The sequence below is a fragment of the Cololabis saira genome, chromosome 4 (genome assembly GCF_033807715.1).
Source record: "Cololabis saira isolate AMF1-May2022 chromosome 4, fColSai1.1, whole genome shotgun sequence".
Taxonomy (NCBI): Eukaryota; Metazoa; Chordata; class Actinopteri; order Beloniformes; family Belonidae; genus Cololabis; species Cololabis saira.
In genome coordinates, this window is record NC_084590.1 from 46268247 (window position 1) to 46275230 (window position 6984).

At 42.6% G+C, this 6984-nt stretch overlaps 1 protein-coding gene across 2 annotated transcripts in view; it reads right to left on the reverse strand.

The window, feature by feature from the left end:
• si:ch211-137a8.4 (golgin subfamily A member 6-like protein 2) overlaps positions 1-293 on the reverse strand; it is a 57816-nt gene extending 57523 nt beyond the window's left edge. For both annotated transcript variants that reach the window (XM_061719917.1, XM_061719916.1), the window contains exon 1: positions 127-293. The gene's annotated coding sequence lies outside the window, so the exon portion shown is untranslated. The remainder of the gene's footprint in view (positions 1-126) is intronic.
• Between the last annotated feature and the right edge of the window lie 6691 nt (positions 294-6984).

A 6984-nucleotide genomic window follows, 5' to 3' on the forward strand; every position in this document is an offset into this window, starting at 1 on the left:
CCGCTGGAACCGGGGGATGAGAGGGAGCATGAGAGGGGGATGAAAGAGGCATGAAAGAGGCATGAAAGGAGGGAGAAAAGAGGGATGAAAGGAGGGAGGAAGAGCCGCAGAAGACAAGAAACTAACCTCCGTTCCTCTTGCGCGTAAATCCGTTTCCAAGCGCGTGGACAGAAACGTAATAAGCTTGTTGTGCTGGACGCGGAAAGACGGGACTAAATCCTACCAGCCATCCTCTCTCTCTCCCCCCCTCTATCTCTATCTCTCTCTCTCTCTCTCTTTTGTGCGCCTCCCTCCCTCTCTCTCTATTCTCTCTCTCTCTGCGTCTCTCCACCAATGGTGTGATGAGATGAATTTGGCGCGATGGTTTTACGCGCAGCGGGGACGCTGAATGACGGGCAGGTCCCCACACAGGCAAACCACGCGCAGGCGCTGGCTGCCTTATGGTTGCCCCTAGCAACCATTAACACCCCCCCCCCCCAAATCCCCCCCAACCCTCAACCCCACCTCCCCATCTCTGTTTCCCCAACATGTCATCCCGCTTTTTGGCGGGTTTTACTCAAGAGCATCATCTTCTCCATCTCAGGTTCATTTCAGGTCCTGGATGAGGAGGACAGGTGGTGACGTCATCACCTCCAGGTGAGGGAGGGAGCGAGAGAGAAAGAGAGAGAGAGAGAGGGAGGTAGAGAGAGAGTCACTGGTCTGAGCGCCAACAGCTTACAACCGTCTCTGTGGAGGCTCCGCTCCATTCACGGTTCTGGCTTTGTCTAGAGTGTGTGTGTGTGTGTGTGTGTGTGTGTGTGTGTGTGTGTGTGTGTGTGTGTGTGTGTGTGTGTGTGTGTGTGTGTGTGTGTTCGGTGTGTGTGAGAAAGAAAGAGAGGGAGGGAAGGCCAGAGAACAATGGGGGCAAAGCATCAAGGCAAATGGAGGAGGGGGTTTGGGGGGGCGGAATAGTCCAGGCGGGGGGTAAGAACACCCCCCCCCCTCTTTTGGACCAGCTTGAACCAGGTCCTGGATCCGGTGTAATTGTGGGACCTCCTAAGACCCGGATTGTTTCCCTTCACAACGGAGGTCTAGACGCGATTGTGACGGTTGTTTCCAGCTTACTGGTGCAGGATTGTGTTCAGGGGCTTTTATTTTGAAAAAAATAGACCAGGATGGAGACAGAACCTGCAGACCAGATCTGTCGGTCTAAAGGATCCAAGGATTACAGGAATACCCACCATCCCAGGTCCAGATGGGCTGCCCGCGGGTCATACGGTGTGAGCGGTGCCACAAACGCCCCCCCAAACCGGTTCCCGAATGTTAGCAGGTTAGAATAACGTCGCAGCTATGAAACATAACTTCGTCTTGTTGGTTCTTTTGTAAGATGCTGAACACAACTGTCACTTTATTACCCCTTTTCCACTAAACCGGTTCCAGGGCTGGTTCTAGTTCTGGGCCAGGTCTGAGTTTGGAACCAGGTTTTCTGTTTCCACTGACAAAGAACTGGTTCCGGTTCCAAGGTAGCACCAACTCTTTGCTGGGCCAGAGGAAAGAACCGCTTACATAAGCGGAGGGGGTGGAGTTATTAAGACCAACGGCAACAGCAAGACTGGGAGACGGAGACATTTTCAAATAACTGAAAACCTGTCGATGATGACAAAGACAAATCTGCCATTTTCTGATCCCAATGACGCAACGTAAAGCAAAACAGAGACGTGACTGACGTTTGCAGCGACGTAATGACTCTGGAGGTCTGGGGAGTTGTGAACCACAACCAGCTCTGGAACCGGTTTGGTGGAAAAGGGGTAAAAGACTGTCCGATATAATCTTCTGGCAGAACTAGAAACCCGGTGACTCGGTCTGCTGAACAGCCAAATAAAATACAACGCAAACCCTTAAAAAGAGCGTAAAAGAAATCAAACTTATGAGAGTTTTGGGGACAGAAGTCGACACTGAAGACTTTACAAGTTATCACGTATAATGGTGCCAACTCCACCCGCCACCCCGTGTTGGTTGGGCGGGGCCAGAGCTGGTAGAGGAGCCAAACATTGTACTCAAGTAAAAGTACTGTTACTTCAGAATAAATGACTCAAGTAGAAGTAAAAAGTAGTCATCCAAATAATTACTTGAGTAAAAGTAAAAAAGTACTTGGTGAAAAAACTACTCAAGTACTGAGTAACTGTTGAGTAACGTCTGATTTATTTTTTTTAACACAGCCATTCAAACAGACAAAAGTACAAAATAATCATCTTCAGGCAAATTAAATCAATAAAATAATAAAATTAATTAAAATTAATAAAAAATATCTTAAAGATCTTAAAGTAAATTCAAGTACTTTAATTATAATAAAATAAATAAATAAAATAATAACAGAATGAAAAAATAAATTAAGCACAAGTAGCACAAAATTTCCAGCCTTTGTACTTTTCTTTTTTAACCAGGCAGAACTAGAACAAACATGAACTCATAGAAACTCTGTGTGTGTTTGAGTCTGTGTAAATGTGACAAAACATGCAAAAACATTTTTCCCAAAGAATCACCCAGTGATGTCATGAGATTGATGCGTACGTGGATAAAAGGGATAAAAGAAAAGTAACAGCTCAACGTAGCCTAATGTAGCGGAGTAAGAGGAACAGTTTCTTCTTCACAAATCTACTCAAGTAAAAGTAAAAAGTATAGTGATTCAAAACTACTCCTAAAAGTACAAAATGTCCCAAAACTTACTCAAGTAAATGTAACGGAGTAAATGTAATTCGTTACTACCCAGCTCTGAGCGAGGCCAACTCGACACGCCACCCCACATCAGTTGAAGTGAAAAGAACCAGATCGGTATGTTAAATGGGGCGTATCCGCCAATGCAGAAGGGACAAAGTTTGTGTTTCCACCTGAAGTTTGACTGGGAACAGATTCTCCTTCAACGATAGCTTTTTTAAACATTGTCGACGCTTGTTGAAGCAGCTTCAGAGCGGTTGGTTCTGGAGCTCATTGCCCGAGTTCACAGTAGCCGTCGACACGAAGGAGCTTCTCCGTACAGTCGTGTAAACCGCTCTGGGCAGACCAGAGTCTCCCCCGAGGACCCGGTTCAGTTCGAACAAGGAAAAGCTCACACCTTCATTTGCAGGGTAGTAACGAGTTACATTTACTCCGTTACATTTACTTGAGTAAGTTTTGGGAATTTTTGTACTTTTAGGAGTAGTTTTGAATCACTATACTTTTTACTTTTACTTGAGTAGATTTGTGAAGAAGAAACTGTTCCTCTTACTCCGCTACATTAGGCTACGTTGAGCTGTTATTTTTCTTTTATCCCTTTTATCCATGTACGCGTCAATCTCATGACATCACTGAGTGATTCTTTGGGAAAAATGTTAGTTTTTGCATGTTTTGTCACATTTACACAGACTCAAACACACACAGAGTTTCTATGAGTTCATGTTTGTTCTAGTTCTGCCTGGTTAAAAAATAAAAGTACAAAGGCTTGAAATTTTGTGCTGCTTGTGCTTAATTTATTTTTGTATTCTGTTATTATTTTATTTATTTTATTATTTATTAAAGTACTTGAATTTACTTTAAGATTATTTTAATTTAAGCTATTTTTAATTTTTTATTAATTGTATTATTTTATTGATTTAATTTGCCTGAAGATGATTATTTTGTACTTTTGTCTGTTTGAATGGTTGTGTTAAAAAAATAAATCAGTCGTTACTCAACAGTTACTCAGTACTTGAGTAGTTTTTTCACCAAGTACTTTTTTACTTTTACTCAAGTAATTATTTGGATGACTACTTTTTACTTCTACTTGAGTCATATTATTCTGAAGTAACAGTACTTTTACTTGAGTACAATTTTTGGCTACTCTACCCAGCTCTGGTCATTTAGGACCGACGAGGAAGGAAGATAGTAAGAGGAAGACTCAGCACGTAGACGGGCCAGGACTGTTAGCGAACCGGACCAGGTTTCACTTCCAAGCGAACCCAGACTCTCGTTTCAAGTGGAACCGGACCATTGGAGGAAACCCCCTCTGTGGTCTGTGTTCAACCCTAACCCCCCCTCCTCTGCCCAGGAGGTACAAAGTCTGGAACCAGACCTGAGGGCAGAGAAAGCCCCCCCAAAGCCCCCCCGCGCAGTGGACCACACCAGTTCCTACCAGCATGATGCAAAGAGAGACTTCAGATAAATCTGTGTGGCAGGAAACAAAGAAAGCATTTAAAACATGAGCATTGAACTTCCCCACATGCCAGAGGGCCGGGTCGGTTTTCTCAGCTGAAAGACTCAAATACACCGACTTCCCCAGGAAATAGTCCAAGCCGGAGCAACAGAATCATGACAGAGAGCAGCAGTGGACAGGACGACGGTTTAACTCCCACCTGCTCCGTTCACGGGCCTGAAATACGGAAGAGTATTAGGGCCAGGCAGGAGAAAAATAAAAATAATATTTTAGAGGGGGAAGATTATTTTTTCATTATGCACCGGTGACCGGTGCCCCCTTATTTCCGGAAGTAAATACAATAAAATAAAAAAACATTTTGGAACCCAATACATTTTTAAACATTTAATTACTATTGACAGTCACCCACAGACTGAAATACCTTATTTTAATAGTTATATGAATCTTACTATGGAAGAGTATCAGGGCCAGGCAGGAGAAAAAGAAAAATAAGATTTTAGAGGAGGAAGATTTTTTTTTCATTATGCACTTTGAGAAAAAGTCAAAATGTTGAGAAAAAAGTTGAAATATGGAGATTAATGTTGAAGTACAATTTTGGGAAAAAAATCGAAATGTTGAGAAAAAAGTAAAAATTTCGTGAATAAAAGGCGAAATTTCTCCTTATGTCAGTTTATTTTAATTTTTATTTATTTAACTTATTTTGTTTTTTTAATTTATTTTTATTTTTTAATTTTTTTTTTTTTTTTTTTTTGCTGCTGTTTTGCGTTTCCTGTATTTTAGTTTATTACGTTATTTTTCCAATTATTATTGTCTTCAGTCAGAGTTTGATTGGTAATTGGTACTTACTTTGGGACCTGTTTATAATTACGTATTTTGCAGTGTGTGTGTTTTGGGGTGTTTGTTATGTTAAGTTTTTTGTCCTTATTTATTTTATTTATTTATTTATTTTTTTAATTTTATTTTTTTTTATTTTTTGTGTGTGTATGGTAAAATATAAAACGGGGTATTCTGTCGAACCCTTTAAAAGAAATGTTTATTGTGTAATATAATTTACATGGATTACCCAATAAAGAAACATGTTTTAAAAAAAAAAAGGCGAAATTTTGACTTTTTTCTCGAAATTGTATTTCAACATTAATCTCGACATTTCGACTTTTTTCTCGACATTTTGACTTTTTCTCGAAGTGCACAATAAAAAAAAATCTTCCCCTCTCAAATATTTTTTCTCCTGCATGTCCATAATACTCTTCCTACTGAAACCCTGGTGGTGACTCATCGTTTTTATTAAAATGTTTAGTCGTCTTCGTTAAAGGGGACGTGGATGAACCGGGGTCAGAGTCGGGCGAAGCGTCTCGGCGTGTCGATGAGTCGGCCGTCTGACGGCGATGGAGATTTGATGTGACAGCTGGCCTCCTCCTCTCCCTCTGCTCCTGCTCCCTCCTTCACCTCTGTTCCCAGGGAGGGAGGAGAAAAGAGAGCAAAGAGAGGGATGTGGGCAGATGAAACACTCGTGTTCTTGTTTTTGGTTCATATTCAGGCTCAAAGCGTCTCTTGTTACGATTAGAGGAAGATGTTGAGCAATGAAACTCTTCCTGAACCGTAGTCTGTTCAGTTAAACTTTATTGATCTCCAACGGAAAACTGAGTCACAGTAACTGTCATTATATATGGTTCTAGCTGTGGACAGGAAAGATCCCCTAAAGAGGTCTGAAGGATCTCCCGTAGAGGTCTGAAGGATCTCCTGTAGAGGTCTGAAGGATCTTCTGTAGAGGTCTGAAGGATCTCCTGTAGAGGTCTGAAGGATCTCCTGTAGAGGTCTGAAGGGTCTCCTATAGAGGTCTGAAGGATCTCCTGTAGAGGTCTGAAGGATCTCCCGTAGAGGTCTGAACGATCTTCCGTAGAGGTCTGAAGGATCTCCCGTAGAGGTCTTAAGGGTCCGTAGAGGTCTGGAGGATCTCCTTTAGAGATCTGAATGATCTCCTTTAGAGATCTGAAGGGTCTCCCGTAGAGGTCTGAAGGATCTCCCGTAGAGGTCTGAAGGATCTCCCGTAGAGGTCTGGAGGATCTCCCGTAGAGGTCTGAAGGATCTCTCGTAGAGGTCTGAAGGATCTCCTGTAGAGGTCTGTAGGATCTCCCGTAGAGGTCTGAAGAATCTCCTGTAGAGGTCTGAAGGATCTCCCGTAGAGGTCTGAAGGATCTTCCGTAGAGGTCTGAAGGATCTCTCATAGAGGTCTGAAGGATCTCTCGTAGAGGTCTGAAGGATCTTCCGTAGAGGTCTGAAGGATCTCTCATAGAGGTCTGAAGGATCTCTCGTAGAGGTCTGAAGGATCTCTCATAGAGGTCTGAAGGATCTCCCGTAGAGGTCTGAAGGATCTCCCGTAGAGGTCTGAAGGATCTCTCATAGAGGTCTGAAGGATCTTCCGTAGAGGTCTGAAGGATCTTCCGTAGAGGTCTGAAGGATCTCCTGTAGAGGTCTGAAGGATCTCCTGTAGAGGTTTGAAGGATCTCCTGTAGAGGTCTGAAGGATCTCCTGTAGAGGTTTGAAGGATCTCCTGTAGAGGTCTGAAGGATCTCCCGTAGAGGTCTGAAGGATCTCCTAGAGGGGTCTGAAGGATCTCCCGTAGAGGTCTGAAGGATCTCCCGTAGAGGTCTGAAGGATCTCCCGTAGAGGTCTGGAGGATTTCAAGGATCCTTGAAACCGCAGGTGTATGATGGGTTTTTAACTCCAGCTCATTATTTTTATGCACACAATTAGGACATATTATTGATTAATATATTAATTAAGACTTGAATAAAATAAGAAAAGTAATATATTGGTTGGACATTTAAAGAAAGAAG